Below are 18068 nucleotides of genomic sequence, written 5' to 3'. Positions count from 1 at the left end.
TTACGAGATTACCCTTATAATATGAAAATGACCGTTTTGCCCCTAGGTAAAATGACCATTATACCCCTAGGGTTTATGTATGATTTTAATACATGGGATTTTGATAAATATGGTATGTATGATATGCACATGAAATGTATGCTATGCACATGATATGTATGATATGCACATGAGGTAATCATAAATGCATTGGGTTGGGTTTTATATGGATGGAGGAAGTGAAAAGGGCTTATGCCCGATTATCAAAAAGGCTTATGCCCCAGTTATCAAAAGGGCTTATGCCCCGATTATAAAAGGGCTTATGCCCGATTATTGAAAGGGCTTTTGCCCGATTATTAAAAGAGGCTAGGCCTCGGTTATATGATAAAGACTATCTTGCCAATGGAGAGTTTGGCGGGGTGGGTCGAGTTAATCCCCACATGGTGTGTTGGTTGGTACGGTGGAGAGTAGCGGATGGTGGGTTGAGTAGTCTCCCAAATGGGTTGCATTCTTTCATTGAAATTATATGTGACATTGAAATGGGCCTAAGGGCCATAGATTTCTGAGAAAGGCTTCGACCCAAGAATATGAAATATGAAAAGGCTTGCCCAAGAATATGAAATATGAAAAGGCTTGCCCAAGATTATGAAATATGAAATATGAAAAGGGCTACTACCCGATGCATGATTGAGATTGGATTTGGGCTTAGACCCAACAGCCGTTATTGTTTTGGGCTCGAAAGGGCTTGTTGCACATCGAGTTTCCAAACTCACCCCTTTCCTTAACCTTGCGGTGAGCCTTGATGTGAGGACTTGGGTGGAGGGATTCAGAGTGGCCACGGTGATTGTCTTTGGACTTTTAAATAAGTGTTGGTTTTCATTTAATTTCCTTTAATTATTATTTATTTTGGGTTGTAATAAGGCCAATTTTAACTTTCCTTTTATTTCTTTTGAATTATTTTAATTTTAATAACTTTAAAAAATTGGTTAATAATTATTCAAATGGGCTAGACTTAGGGCGTGTTTTCAAAACGATATTTGTTTTTAAAATATCTCAACATCACGATTAATCGATTTATCAAAGACGTCCACTTAAACAAATTTAAACTCGATATAACAAAGTGTGGCTATGGTTGTGGGCATGTCTAGGATTGGTTCCAATCAAAGAGCTTGGTACTTAAGCGACCTTCATGGCTCACCTCCTCTGTCTCGGATACCTACGGTGCCCGACTTCCATACACTTTGTTAACTCAATAAAATATATGGTTTTAAAACATTAAAACGAAACGTGGGTTTTCAACTCCAATGTGCACGCCGATTCGCCATAACGTCTGGGCCGGGTTTGGGGTGTTATATTTAGTGGTATCGAGCTAAGTTGCAACAACTCGGTACTGTGGATCGGTCCAAAATTTTTCAAAAATTTAGGCCTAAGAAGGGTATTTTTGGAAATGGTTTTTGAAGAGTTCATTTTAAAGATGTTTTGCGGAGTATATATGTTAAAATGGTCCAAGTTTTTTTTGTTTTAAATCAAGAGTTTCAAAATAAAGGGTGTTTTCAAATCAAAGTTTTTAAATTTTTATTCTCGGTGATCAAAAATATGGTTTTCGAGTTTTAAATGGATTGAGAAAGAAGTGGCGCACTGAATCCCCGGCACCAAGTCTGTAAGTATTTCTATTCCTCATATTACACTGTATTAAGATATTACTATAGATAGAACTGAGACCATATCATGACATTATGACTAGGGCAACCCTAAAAACTCTAGAATACCGAGACTGTAGCTAGGTTATGATTCTGTGAAAATAGAAACTTTAAAATACTATCTTTGCATAAGACATATGAATAAATAGTAAAATTTTTGAGATCTTTGTAGTTAATTGATATGTGTACTGGTAATGTAGAGTATTGATATGGATTCTGAGGGTAAGCAAAGTCTACCAACTTCGGGTTGCGGTAACTCGGAGCTTGGTACTGAGGCACTGGCCGAGTTAGTAAGGCAAGTGGTAGAGGAAGTATTGGATACCAAACTTAAGGAAATTAGGGAAACGCTCAAGCGAGGTGCATGGAGTGTAAGAAAAAGGAAGGATTCTAGTTCTTAGAAAACCAAGCCTCGTTCTGTGAAACATGTTAAGGCACGACCAAACTATCCAATCTGCAAAGACTGCAACGGACGTCATCCGAGTGAATGCCATAGGAAGACAGAGCATGTCTTAGATGTGGGTCCAAGGAGCATCGAGCTCGGGATCGCCAAGTTTATTTTATTTAAATATGTGTTACGAATTGTATGCGTGCTTGATAAATGTTTCTTTACTTTGGTAATTAGATGTTCTGGGTCGTACTAAGAATTATTTTTAATTAGAGTGCGTAAGCGGAAGCATAGAGGTTTGACTTGAGTAATACGGTTAGTTGATAGTTGGAAATTTCGAGGACGAAATTTCTTTAAGGGAGTATAATTGTAACACCCAATTTGGGCCTAGAAGTATTGGGCCTTGAGTGGGGGTCCGTAAGGAGGTTGTATATAGGTATTTAATTGTGCAATGAAATGAAACAATTAAATGTTTGCTATTAGTGGTTAATGGCTTTGAGAAGTGTTGGAGAAATCTTGGGTTCAAACTTGGGCTTTAGCAAAAATTTTGGTATTAAGTGAAAAAAAAACCTGGATGCTTGGATGAGGGTTTTTAAATTATTGTGTTAAATAAATGACACAAGGAAGCTTGTAGTCTAGTGGTTGTGGTGTCATTAAGGTTGTATGGGAGCCTGGGTTCAAGCCTTGGCTCTTGCAATTTATTTTGTTTTTTTTTTAAAGGGAACCTGGACTTTGGCCTTTAGACCTTATAATTAATTGGGGATAAAATATGACACAAAAAGCCTTGTGGCTTAGTGGCAAGTAGCGTGTGGAGCATTTAAGGGAGGCATAGGTTGAATCCCATGGCAAGCAAGGAGCATTTATTTTGCGAGCAGGGGTGGCAAGAGTTGGTGTTGAATTTAAACTCTAATGTTGGAGGATCCCACATCGGAAGCTAACATAAGAGTGGTTGTGAAGTGGCTTTAAATAGAGGAACCATGAAGAGAGTAAATGTACCTTTCTTGGTGATCCCTTTCATTTGTATGGCGTGCTCGTTTGGGTTGGGCGTCGGCTAAGAGTGCTCGGAGTGTGGATTAACTCCAGTCTCCTATCAGGTGTGTATTTCTTACTACTCTAGCTGTAGGATGGCTACTTCGGGCCGCGATGGGTCGAAAGGGGTCATTTGGGCCTAATGGGCCTACAAGCCCAATTGGATAAGTTGTTTGATTGTGTAGTAAATTTGGGCTAGGCTAGGTGAATCTAATATTTGTGGCTAGATTTGGGCTAAAAGGGCCACACGAGCGTGTGGGCCCATTTGGGCCGAGAATGGGCTTTAGAGCCATTAGTATTGTTATCCATGTTTAAAATACTTTGGTTTACAAAATTACCAAAATACCCTACTTTGTAAAATTACTAAAATACCCTTGGTTTATAAAATTACCAAAATACCCCTAGTTTGTAAAATTACCAAAATACCCCTAGTTTGTAAAATTATCAAAATACCCTAGTTTGTAAAATTACCAAAATACCCCTAATTTGTGAAATTCTTGAAATACCTCGACATTGTAAAATTATTGAAATACCTCGACTTGTAAAATTACCAAAGTACCCTCGATTTATAGAATTATCGTTTTACCCTCGGTTCTGTAATTACTATTTTACCTCGATTTATAGAATTACCGTTTTACCCTAATTTACATAATTACCATTTTACCCCTGATTTACATAATTATCGTTTTACCTCAATTTCTGTAATTCTTTGTTTTACCCTCGATTCTACGTAATTACCATTTTACCTCGATTTATAGAATTCTTGTTTTACCCTTGATTTACAAAATTACTATTTTACCCTTGATTTACAAAATTCTTGTTTTACCTCGATTTACAAAATTACTAAAATACCCTTGGTTTGTGAAATTACCATAATACCCTCAATTTGTAAAACTACCAAAATACCTCAGTATGGTAAAATGACGAATATGCCCTTATGTTCAGTATGGTGATGTGCTTAGGATTTACATATATTGATATTGGAATAGTTAAGTTTGAGTGATGGTCGTGGTTATCGTAGGTGATTGATTATGGAAGCGTTTCAACTTCAACCCGTAATGTGTGTACTAACCCTCGTAATAGCTTAGATTAATATTTCTTTGAAAAGTCGAAAGCTTCATATTTTAGTGATTTGGGAATTAATATTTAGATCTATTTTCTACGCATGTTTAAGTTGGATTCTAACGGATATGGGGTAGGAAGGTATTTGGAACGTTCTTCAACAAGTAGATCTCTTGGTAAGTATTGAACCTTCTTTCCATTTGTATCTTGTGGTTTAAGAAAAGTGAAAACCCTCGTCGACTAAGGCTAAAAGGGTTTTTGGTGTTATTTGGTTTGTTGGTGCTAGTGAGGATTAAAGGCTACCGATCGAGGAGTGTGTGAAAAGCTTGGATCATCGAGTGACTAAATCTAGTCATCAACTTGCAAAGGTATGAACCCAAGGGCCATTGTGGATGGTGGCGAATGTGTAAGTGATGATAATAGGTAGTTTTCGATTTGGTTTAATATTAACATGGTCTAATCTATAAGTGGTTGATTATAGGAGAAATCGCATAGGAGATCTCGTCAAGGAATATCGCAAATCGTGTGTAACGAACCCTTTTCATAGTTTAAAGCGATGAATGCGAAAAGCGAAATGCCGAAATTCGGCATTTCGAGGACTTGTGAGCGTTTAACGCTCACTAGTTAGTTAGAATCGATGAGATTATGATCGGAAACATTGGAAGCAGTAAGAACGTGATTTTGGCATTCACGGTAAGTTGGGCCTCGAGGGTCGCAATAGGGCCCAATAGGCTTCGGGCCCATTTGGGTAATATTGGTAGAAAACGAAATCTGTTAAATTGCATGATAAGACCGTTAAAACCGTTATGGAATATAGGCTAAGTGGGCCTAGACGACGAATTGGCTAAGTAGGACCCATTAGGGTTTTAGGCCCAATAACTCGATTTCGCTAAAATGGGCCGAATCACTTGTTTGCACCCATGGATTGTTAGTAATCGTTAATGAACATGGAAACCCTAATTTTGGTAAAATTACGAGATTACCCTTATAATATGAAAATGACCGTTTTGCCCCTAGGTAAAATGACCATTATACCCCTAGGGTTTATGTATGATTTTAATACATGGGATTTTGATAAATATGGTATGTATGATATGCACATGAAATGTATGCTATGCACATGATATGTATGATATGCACATGAGGTAATCATAAATGCATTGGGTTGGGTTTTATATGGATGGAGGAAGTGAAAAGGGCTTATGCCCCGATTATCAAAAAGGCTTATGCCCCGCTTATCAAAAGGGCTTATGCCCGATTATAAAAGGGCTTATGCCCCGATTATTGAAAGGGCTTTTGCCCTGATTATTAAAAGAGGCTAGGCCTCGGTTATATGATAAAGCAACTATCTTTGCCGGTGGAGAGTTTGGCGAGGTGGGTCGAGTTAATCCCCACATGGTGTGTTGGTTGGTACGGTGGAGAGTAGCGGATGGTGGGTTGAGTAGTCTCCCCAAATGGGTTGCATTCTTTCATTGAAATTATATGTGACATTGAAATGGGCCTAAAGGCCATACCGCTTTCTGATAAAGGCTTGCCCAAGAATATGAAATATGAAAAGGCTTGCCCATATTATGAAATATGAAATATGAAAAGGGCTACTGACCAAAGTGCATGATTGAGATTGGATTTGGGCTTAGACCCAACAGCCGTTATTGTTTTGGGCTCGAAGGGCTTGTTGCACACTGAGTTTCCAAACTCACCCCCTTTCCTTAACCTTGCGGTGAGCCTTGATGTGAGGACTTGGGTAGGAGGGATTGAGTGGCCACGGTGATTGTCTTTGGACTTTTAAATAAGTGTTGGTTTTCATTTAATTTCCTTTAATTATTATTTATTTTTGGGTTGTAATAAGGCCAATTTTAACTTTCCTTTTATTTCTTTTCTAATTATTTTAATTTTAATAACTTTAAAAAATTGGTTAATAATTATTCAAATGGGCTAGACTTAGGGCGTGTTTTCAAAACGATATTTGTTTTAAAATATCTCAACATCACGATTAATCGATTTATCAAAGACGTCCACTTAAACAAATTTAAACTCGATATAACAAAGTGTGGCTATGGTTGTGGGCATGTCTAGGATTGGTTCCAATCAAAGAGCTTGGTACTTAGCGACCTTCATGGCTCACCTCCTCTGTCTCGGATACCTACACGGTGCCCGACTTCCATACACTTTGTTAACTCAATAAAATATATGGTTTTAAAACATTAAAACGAAACGTGGGTTTTCAACTCCAATGTGGCACGTCAGATTCGGCCATAACGTCTGGGCCGGGTTTGGGGGTGTTACAAGCTCCTTATGAACACCATCATTTACATTTTGGTTCAAAAGTCATACGTAAATATCACATATCCATTTCACCATTCAAACTTAACCCATAGTGACCATTCGACTCTAAGTCATATACATAAATTATTTATCGCACAGCTTAATTCAGGTAGAACCAAAAGGTCACAATTCATCTAATATGTACATATTGCTCACTGATTTGTACACAACCTTTCAAATTAGCAATTATAAGATGGTTCCGCGCATAGCCCATCCTTATCGATAATTTACGATGATTTTACCCTTACTCACATATAGGCATTTTTACCTATGCTTCTCAATTCACATTTGTGATTCAATTCCAATCGATTTAACATGCATAAGTACATATCGCATACCTGACCAACTTAATGTATTTGAAAGAATTCAATTGTCGATTTAACACAAGGTCTCATAGTTGAACATAAACATGAAACCATTTCTTATACGTTCGATTCACATCAATCATCAAATTCATTTAATTTACATGTACTTAATTAGGTTGTTCATACCTGAATAATTTACTATACGGAACGAATCCACATATCGTATTAGCCCATAGTCTTATAGCACCACACTTTTAATAGTTTATCGGCAATTTGCCTGCTAGGTAATAACCTGATTTCTTCACCGGCCATAAGCCTGCTAGACATTTAAGTCCGATGTCATTTCACTGGCATTACATCTGTTAGGTTTGAAACTCGAATATATATTATAATGCATAACTTATATCATCGACCACTAACAGTTACCTCATCGAAGTTCACATTTAATCACTTTAGTACCAAGCCACCTTCGGCTACCACAACGGACTAAATATAATAATTGTATACACATCATGGTTTCCTTTAGATATTCAATAATCACAATTGTGATATCTCTACCAGCACATATACGGCATAGTTTATTTATTGTAACACTCATTTAGTGCATCAAATTTCCAAATCCAATTCAACTTAGGCATAATAGCCATAATCGGCTTATAGCCTTAAATCATTACATATTCGGCACATTAACTAAATAAAATTTACATTCCCTTTACCATATTAATTTAACTCTTAGGCATATAAAAAGGAATCAAGCTTAAACACTTAAGAACTTACCTTGAATGTTTCCGAACGATTACAATGGCTATTCGATTACTTTCTCTTTTCCCTTATCCGAATTTTGCCCCTCTATGCTCTTGAGCTTGGATTTTTATTCCCCAAGTGACCGAACATTCAAGAGCTCTTTTCCTCTCCTTTCTCTTCTATTTTCAGCTTTCATGAACAAGAATGAACAAAAACCTTCATTTTCTTCCTTTTTGTTATTCTATTACTAAACATTTTGTGACACAAAATAACATATATTATTTGTTTCATACTTATGCCATAACTTCAATAAAAAATTTGCACATGTTGTCTACCATTAACACCATGGCCGGCCACTACACATAAAATGGGGAGTTTGACATGCAAATCCTCCTATTTTGCACTACTATTTATTAGGCCACTACATATTAGCCTATAGCATTTTCAAAAATTTTCACATAAGTCCTATTTCATAATTTTACTCACAAATGGTAGAATCAAAGTATGGGATTTTCACACATGCACTTTCACATGAAATAAACACATAATATAACATTTGATTATTTTTGGGACTCGATTTTATGATCCCGAAACCACTTTTTGACTAGGGCCAAATTAGGGCTGTCACACTATGAATATGTTTGATTAGTTTTAATTTGGAATGAAATTTTATAGCCTGTGATTTTTCGGAAATCCCATGCTTGTGTACTGTAATACCTCGTACCTTGTCCTGGTCTCGGGTACGGGTTAGGGCTGCAACATTTAGTGGTATCAGAGCTGCAGTTTAGTCGGTTCTAAGACTAACGTAGTATGTATTGAGTATAGCTATACATGTCATTATACAATTTATGATAGTGTGACATCTCCTAACCATTTTTAATTGTACTTAAATATAGTAAATGTCTTCCAATCAAGCTTAAGTTGAGTCCGAAGGAGCCGAGAGCCATGTGCCAGCTTCCATTCAGCGAGCTACTACTAGTAGTAGTAGACAGCTTATGTCTGAAGGCTGAGAAGAAGCAAGAGCTGTCTTCTTCGAGATGATGGATGAATGGTTTGGGAATTACTTGAGAAACTGCCTCAATATACCGTGATCTCCTCCGCCCCTACTCGGCCTGAGGGAGAAGTGCCACGAGGTATGGCACCCGTGAAAATTGGTAATGGCCCAGTGGACAAACTTAGAAAATATGGGGCTGAAGAGTTTAGATCTAAGGTTAATGATGATGCCGAACGAGCCGAGTTCTAGCTCGAGAACACTATGCGAGTTTTGGATGAGTTGTCATGTACACCTGAGGAGTGTTTAAAGTGTGTTGTTTCTCTTCTAAAAGATACTGGATATCACTGGTGGAAGATTGTATCTTCAGTGGTACTGAAGGAAGATATTACATGGGAGTTTTTCCAAGATGAGTTTAAAAAGAAATACATCAGTCAAAGATTTTTAGACTCGAAGCGAAAAGAATTCCTGAAACTCAGGCAAGGAAATAAGACCATTTTAGAATATGAGAGGGAATTCGTAAGGTTAAGTCAATATGCCATGGAGTGGGTCCAATCGGACACAGAAATGTGTAAGTACTTCGAGGAAGGCTTGAATGAGGAAATTAAACTGTTGATTAATATCTTTGAGATACGAGAATTTCCAGCATTGGCCGATCAGGCCAAGAAGGCCAAAGAGCTAAACAATGAAAGGAAGCAAGCAAAGAGAGAGGCTCAAATTTTGAATAAGAGATCTAGTGGCAGAAGACACTTTTTTCCCACAAAGAAATCAAAGAGTCAACAAGAGCGCTCCACTGCATCGGTGGGATATTCGGGTAGAACAAGAAGCTCTAAGCGTCACAACCCGAAGTCTTCCTCTCCCAAGGCAACTATTGTGGGAAGTGTGGATGATCAAAAGCAGAGGTGTGAAAGCTGCAACAAATTCTAGTTTGGTGAGTGTCGAAAGAGGAGTGGTGCATGCTACAGATGTGGTTCTCTTGACCACTTCCTTAAAGACTACCCGGAATGAGTTGATAAAGAGGTGGATCTAGCCCTAAAGTCTAATGCTCCTAATTCTTGAGGTAGACCACCCTAACATCCTGGAAGTACAAATGGCAGTCGAAATGTTGCTAAGGACACAACTGTAAAACCAGAAACTTGGGCCTCGGTGAGAACTTACGCAATATGCGCTAGAGATGAAGCCTCTGCTCCTGATGTCATTATGGGTGCATTCCCTTTTCATGATGTACATGTTATTACCTTGATTGACCCAAGATCAACTCATTGGTACATTTGCATGAAATTGGTGTCTAGCATGAACATGTCTGTAAAACTTACAGAATTTGTGATTAAGGTGTCAAACCCTCGAGGCAAGTCAGTCCTAGTTGATAAAATCTATAAGAACTATCCCTTAACGATTCAAGGTCATTGTTTTCAGGCTAACCTTATGTTATTTCCATTCGATGAGTTTGATGTAATACTTGGCATGGATTGGTTAGTTGTGCATGATATGATTGTAAATTGTGGTAGTAAGTATATCGAATTGAAATGCTCAGACAGTGAGATTCTCCGAATTGATTCAAGTAAGTTGGATACTCCGCAGGTTGTGATTATCTCGATGATGGCTCAAAGGTATATGATAAAAGGATATATAGCCTACCTTGCTTTCGTGTTGAATACAAAAGAATCTGAGTTAAAGTTGGAATTGGTACAGATAGTATGCGAGTATCTAGATGTGTTTCTAGAAGAGCTACCCAGATACCTTCCGTTAGAGAAGTAGAGTTTGGTATTGAGTTGGTGTCAGGGACAGCTCCTATTTCTATTGCTCCATATAGGATGGCACCAACCGAGTTGAAAGAGTTAAAAGCACAGTTGCAAGAATTGACGGATAAGGGGTTTGCAAGACCAAGCTTTTTGCCTTGGGGTGCTTCCGTATTATTCGTGAAAAAGAAAGATGGTTCGATGAGATTATGTATAGACTACCGACAACTCAACAAGGTAACCATCAAGAACAAGTATCCATTGCCTAGGATTGACGACTTGTTTGATCAATTGAGGAGAGCCACTGTGTTTTCTAAGATAGATATGAGATCCGTCTACTACCAGTTGCGAGTAAAAGAGCCAGATGTACCTAAGACTGCTTTTAGAACGAGGTATGGCCATTATCAATTTCTTGTGATTTCTTTTAGGTTGAAAAATGCACCGACTATATTTATGGACTTGATGAATAGGATACTCTAGCCATACTTAGACAAGTTTGTTGTTGTGTTTATTGATTACATCCTGATTTATTCCACGGATGAGACTTAGCATGTGGAATATCTGAGAACGATTTTATAGATCTTACAGGACAAATAGTTGTATGCTAAATTTAGCAAGAGTGAGTTTTGGCTCTGAGAGGTTGGATTCCTCGGTCACATTGTGTCGGGTGATGGCATCCGAGTTGATCCAAATAAGATATCTACTATTGTTAAGTTAAAGCCGTTGAAAAATGTAACCGAGGTTAGAAGCTTTTTAGGCTTAGCCAGTTACTATCGACGTTTCGTAAAAAGGGTTTTTGATGATTGTGACTCCTTTGATGAGATTGCTACAAAAAGATGTTAAGTTTGAGTGGTCAGAGAAGTGTCAGTAGAGTTTTGAGAAATTGAAGACATTACTGACTGAAGCTCCAGTTTTAGTGCAACTCGAACTGGGAAAATAATTCGTGGTTTATAGTGACGCGTCCTTAAATGGACTGGGTTGTGTGCTTATGCAAGAGGGCAAAGTAATAGCATATGCTTCAAGGCAACCAAAGCCGCACGAGAAAAATTATCCAACAGATGACTTGGAGCTAGCTGCCATTGTATTTGCCTTGAAGATTTGGAGACACTATTTGTATGGTGAAACTTACAGTATATTCACATATCACAAGAGTTTGAAGTATTTTCTAACTCAAAAGGAATTACATCTGAGACAATGAAGATGGTTAGAATTGATTAAAGATTATGAGCTGATAATTGATTACCACCCGGGAAAGGCGAACATAGTCGCTGATGCCTCGAGTAGGAAATCCTTGTTTGCATTGAGGGCTATGAACACTCATTTGGTGTTATCTGATGATGGTTTGATTTTGGCTTAGTTAAGAGTTAGACCGACATTTCTCCAAGAAGTTTACGTAGCTCAGATCAATGATAGTGACTTGTAGGCCAAGAGAGCACAATGTGAGACGGATGTTGAATCAGACTTCTGGGTTGACTCTATTGGTTGCTTGATGTTTCGAGATAGGGTCTTTGTACCCAAAGATGATGAGTTTATTCGAAAAATTTTGCAAGAGGCACATGATAGTCATCTGTCTATTCACCCAGGAAGTACTAAGATGTCCAATGACTTGAAGACCATGTACTGGTGGAATGGTATGAAAAGAGATATCTCTAAGGTCGTGTCGAAATGCTTGATATGTCAATAGGTCAAGGCTAAACATCAAGTGCCTTTGGGTTTATTACAACCCGTAATGGTCCCCGAATGGAAATGGGACAGGATTACTATGGATTTTGTGATAGGATTGCTGTTAACACCGAAGAATAAAGATGCTATTTGGGTTATAGTTGATAGACTAACGAAGTTGGCTCATTTTATTCCTGTACTGACAGATTTCTCTCTTGACAGATTGGCCAACTTATACATATCCGAGATTGTGAGACTACATGGGGTACCATTGTCTATCATTTCAGATAAGGATCCAAGATTCACTTTGAGATTTTGGAAGAAGTTGGAAGAAGCCTTGGGTACAAAGTTGAGTTTTAGTACGGCATTCCACCCACAGACTAATGGTCAGTCTGAGCAGATGATTCAGACTCTCGAGGACATGTTAAGATGTTGTGTCCTTGAATTTCAAAGTAGTCAAGAAAAATATTTACCATTGGTGGAATTTGCATATAACAATAGTTTCCAGACGAGTTTAAAAATGGCACCTTATGAGGCATTGTATGGCCGAACATACCGGTCACCATTGTACTGGACAAAACTCAAAGAACACCAGATTCATGGAGTTGATTTGATCAAGGAAACTGAAGAAAAGGTTAAAATGATACGTAATTTTTTGAAAGTGACATTGGATAGGCAAAAGTCATATGCTGATTTGAAAAGAAAAGAGATTGAATTTCAAGTTGGAGACAAAGTGTTCTTGAAAGTATCTCCATAGAAAAGGACTTGAGACTTGGTCGAAAAGGCAAACTGAGTCCAAGGTTTATTGGACCCTACGAGATTACTAAGAAAGTTGGACCCTTAGCCTACCACTTAGCACTGCCATCCGAATTAGAAATGATTCACGATGTTTTCCATGTATCTATGTTGTGTAGATATAGATTGGACCCATCTCATGTGATTTCACCCTGATAAATCATAATTTATACATATTTTTACCCCATGCTTAACATATTACTGGATGATTTCTCCTTAGATTTGGTGAATTCGATGCTTCTAATTCTTTAATTTCATGTTTTATACTTAGGTGAGCATAAGAGAGTAAAAAGAGCGAGAAACGGGCTAAAAATGGAGAAAGTGGACCCACATGAGAAATTAACACGGCCTGGACTTTCTTACACTGGGGTGTCACACGGCTATGTCTCTTTGGTAGGATTGAAGCATGAATTACATGGGTAGATTACACGCCCGTGCCTATTCAACAGCCTTGACCACGGGCTAGAGTAATTGCACACGGCATGTCCCTGTCGAGCCCAAGTATAGCCCTATTCGGAACAGGCCAATTTTGAGGGCTCTTAGGCATTCTAAAGCCTATTTAAACACCTGAGGAGGCACTTAGGAAGGGGGACAGAGAGTAGGAAGCAAGGAATTACTTAAGGGAAGCCTATTGGTCCATTTCAGAAGCCAGATTCATCATCAAGACTGAAGATCTCCCTTCAATTTCCATTCAGGGGTTTTGGGTTTTCTTTATGTTTTGTATTCATTATTCTTCTGAGATGTTTTCTTCCATAATCATAAACTAAACCCCCTAAATACATAAGGGGAATGAAACCTAAGACGGATCTTGTTATTATTATCTGAATTGTATGACAAATATTTGACTTGTTCTTAATTATGTGTTTTGAATTCTTGTTTTAATATTCCAGGATATTGATTCGAGTTAACGCTCTTATTCAGAGGAGGAATAGACCCTGTCTAAGAGTAAATTTGTCATAATTAAGCAGAGTTGATTGCACGCCTAGAGATAGGGTGACAAGATTTTGCCAGATTAAGGTGAAACCTAATAAGGGAATCTATAGATCAAGTTAATGTAATTCTAGGGTGTTAATTAGAAAGAGATTTCAATTATTCAACCTAGGGCTAAACGTTATTAGTCTCGAGAGAGATAATAATATAACTTAGGGATTTCTACAGATCAAGTCAAATGAATAAATCGTCTGATTCAGAGTCAAATAACAAGTGAAGTTTAGGTGCATTTTTCCTTGGGTATTGTCTTAATCAATCAAATTTTCCCAAAAGCTTTTCCCCAATTTCTCTCTATGCATTCTTAGTTTAGTAATTAGTTTAGATAACCAAACCTCTTAATTTTAAGGCTAGATAATAAAAAGGAAGTAAATACTAGTACTCATGGTTCCTTTGGGTTCGACAATCCGGTCTTGCTAAAGCTATACTACTGTTCGATAGGTACACTTGCCTTTATCGTGATAATAGTTAGTTCCAAGAACGATTAATTATAAATATTTAAAACCTATCGCGAATATCACGTAACAAGTTTTTGCCGCCCTTGCCGGGGAATTAGGATATTAGGAACACACGATTTTTATTACTTTAGCCATTTTACTTTTATTGCATTTTAATTTTTTATTTTTTTTCTAATTCTTCATTTATTTTCTTCTAACAGGTTTTTCTAGTTTATGACCAGAAGAAACCTGTCAGGAATTATTGTTTGATAGTGAGATCAATCGCACAGTTCGCAGAAACTGGAGAGAAAAAAGGTGAAGCTTACGATACATAGAGGAAGAGCAAGAGGACGATACTTCTACCACAACCGAAGAGATGGCTGAAAACCAAGAAAATCTGCTACCTCCTGCGATTGCTATTAATCAAAATCCTACTCCGTGCACTATGTATGATTATGCTAAACCTTCTTTAACAGGAACTGAATCGAGCATAGTTAAACCTGCTGTAGCTGTAAATACTTTTGAACTGAAACCTAACATAATTCAAATGATACATCAATTTGTTCAGTTTGATGGTTTGCAGGACGAAGATCCCAATGCTCACTTGGCAAACTTTTTGGAACTATGTGATACATTTAAAATTAATGGCGTTTCTAATGACACCATTCACCTTCGGTTATTCCATTTTTCATTGAGAAATAAAGCTAAACAGTGGTTGAATTCCTTACCACGGGGGTCAATCACTACTTGGGAACAAATGACCGAAAAGTTTTTATTAAAATATTTTCCACCGGCTAAAACAGCTAAATTATGTAATGATATCTCTTCTTTTGTGTAGATGGATTTAGAAACACTCTACGATGCATGCGAGAGATACAAGGACCTCTTGAGAAGATGCCCTCACCATGGGTTACCACTCCAGCTACAGGTTCAAACGTTTCATAATGGCCTAAATCATTCGACTCGACAAATGGTTGACGCAGTCGCTGGCGGAACCATCAATAATAAGACACCTGAAGATGCTTATGAATTTATAGAAGAGATGTCACCGAATAATTATCAGTGGCAAGTCATGAGGACAAAGCCAACGAAAATAGCTGACGTTTATAACGTCGATTCGGTCACCATGCTCTCTAATCAGGTAGAACTCTTGATAAAGAAAATTGATGGTTTTCTTAGTTCTTCACAGGTTCACCCAGTAATATAGTGCGAAGCAAGTGGAGGTGGATCAAGCAATTCAGAATACCCATCCTATGGCCACAACATGGAGAATGAGCAGTTAAATTACATGGGTAATAATCCTCGATCTCAAAATAATCCTTATAGTAATACTTACAATGTAGGTTGGAGGAACCACCCAAATTTCTCATGGGGAGGCTAAGGGAATCAGAGACCACCACCTCCAGGCTTCCAACAACCACCCTACCAACAAGAGAAAAAGTCGAACCTTGAGGAGAAGTAAACAAAATTCATCTCGGTGTTAGAAACTCATTTCTAGAATACCGAGACAGCCCTTAAGAATCAGCAAGCGTTAATCCAAGGGCTCGAAACTCAGATAGGCCAACTCACCAAACTGATTTCTGAACGACCACAAGGTAGTTTCCCGAGTAACATGGAATCTAACCCAAGGGAACAACTCAATGTAATTACCACTCATGACAAGGAAGGGTTAGTTGCACCTAAACCAGAACCGAGGCAAGAAACTGTGGTAAGTAAAGGTAAGGGTGAGGTGGACCACAATGACTAGAAAATGATAAGTAAAGAGTACAAACCACGGGTTCCATACCCCAATGCGATAAGGAAAGAGCGTACAGATAAAAAATTTGGTAACTTTCTTAAACTATTAAAGAAATTTCATATTAACTTACCGTTTATCGAAGCTCTCTCGCAGATGCCAAACGCAGTCAAATTTTTAAAGGTGCTTCTAGCAAACAAACAAAAATTGGATGAGGTGTCGCATGTGGAGTTGAATGCAGTTTGCTCAGCCATATTACGGAATAAGCTACCCAAAAAATTGAAAGATCCAGGGAGTTTTACGATTTCTTGTTTAATTGGTAGTTTAGATGTTCATAATGCATTGGCTGACTTAGGGGCAAGCATTAATGTTATGCCTTATAAAATGTTTAAATAGCTAGGTCTTGGGAAACCCAAACAAACTAGGATGGGCATTCAATTGGTTGATAAAACCATTAGATTTCCTAGGGGTATCATTGAAGATGTTCTTGTTAAGATCGATAAATTTATATACCCAATAGACTTTGTTGTTCTAGACATGGAAGAGGATAGTAACGCACCTTTGATTTTAGGACGACCCTTTTTAGCGACTGCTAGAACCATTATTAATGTTGGTACAGGTGAACTCACACTTCGTGTGGGAGAAGAAACAATCACCCTTCAAGCTCGTAATTTGAGTAACACATCAAAAGTTGAAGGTGGTTGTATAAATCATTCTACTAGTATTGATCATGTGGTGAAACCCTCTGTGCAGGAGACAATTTCGAAGAATGAATATGAGTTGTGTTCAAACAACAACAAATGACCTATCTATGAAGAACGAAGGCTACAAATTGAGGAACTGGATGAATGTTGGACACATAGACCGAGGACACACAATAAACCAAAACATGCCATGACGAGTTCAATGACACACCAAATCAATTTAAGGTTGGAGACAAAGTACTACTAGATGCAGCAGACCCTCGTATTGCCACTTCTGAACCTAATGAAGAAATTCCTCTCACGGTACTCAATATTTTCCCATATGGTACAGTCGAGGTAATTCATCCCAAATTTGACACTTTTAAGGTAAACAATATTCGTCTTAAACCTTATATTGATAAAGTTGATTGTAGGGATGAGGAGTGTAAACTCCTCGAGCCACCATAATCACTGTGACAGTCCTAAATTGACCCTAGTCGGGAAGTGGTTTCGGGACCACAAAACCTAGTCAAAAATTTTGTAAAATATTAATTTCAGTGTTTTTGTTATGTGAATTACCTATTGTGAAAGTTGGATGGTCTAATTTAGTTAATTGGATGCTAAATTATTTAGTTGGGATTTGATTGTATAAAGGAAAATTTTAGAAGTCTTTTTCTTAAAGTGGCCAATTGTTAACATGGCTAAAATGTGGGGCTTGCATGTCAATTAGACCCTTTTATTTTAGTGGACGGCAATGATGAAGGAAATTTGTATCTTTGTGCTTTTTATATTAGTAAAATAATGATAATTGGTTTTATAATATGAAATGAATAAAACATAAAAGCGGTCTCATCTTCCACTTTCTTTATTTTTCTTCACCGTTTGGAAAGAAAGGGAATGGAGTTTTGTGACACCCGAATGTGACCCTAGTCGGAGAGTGGTTTGGGACCACGAAACCGAGTCACAAGAATAATTAAGTGTTATATTCCGTACTTATTGTATGTGGAATTGGTATGCGTAAATATTTCGTGTCTCGATTTTTATTAATTAGGTGCTAAATTATAAGAAAGGACTTAGTAGTGAACTTTGAAAGTACGATAGGAAAATAGGTGATGACTAATTAAAGCATGCATGCAAAATAATGGACTTGCATGTCAAATTCCCCTTTTACAAGTAATGGCGGCCATGACAAAGAAATATGGGTCAAACATGTCATGAAACATGTTTTGTTGGGCATTAGGGAGAAATAGTAAACAAATAAGCATGGGTAAGAAAAGAATGAAAAAAAAATGTGTGTGAGAGAGTGGCATACCCCATTGCCGTGAGTTGTAGAGAAGGAAAGAAAAAATTTTGTTCATCCTTTCTTTGAGCCAAAACTAAGGAAGAAGGAGGATTTTTGCTTCATGCTTGGTTTGGAAGAGATCTAGAAGGAGATTTGGCTAAGTTTGCATCAAGATTAAGGTATGTATGAGGTTGTGTTGGGAGTTTCATGCATGTTTTGGTTGCTAAC

General features: G+C 37.7%; 1 non-coding gene across 1 annotated transcript; it reads right to left on the bottom strand.

The window, feature by feature from the left end:
• Positions 1–14945: 14945 nt before the first annotated feature.
• On the bottom strand, positions 14946–15052 carry LOC128291389 (small nucleolar RNA R71). Its single transcript, XR_008281163.1, has one exon. It is a non-coding gene; the product is annotated as a small nucleolar RNA R71 (small nucleolar RNA).
• Between the last annotated feature and the right edge of the window lie 3016 nt (positions 15053–18068).

The sequence above is a fragment of the Gossypium arboreum genome, chromosome 3 (genome assembly GCF_025698485.1).
Source record: "Gossypium arboreum isolate Shixiya-1 chromosome 3, ASM2569848v2, whole genome shotgun sequence".
Lineage (NCBI taxonomy): Eukaryota > Viridiplantae > Streptophyta > Magnoliopsida > Malvales > Malvaceae > Gossypium > Gossypium arboreum.
This window is presented reverse-complemented; position numbering and strand designations above follow the sequence as displayed.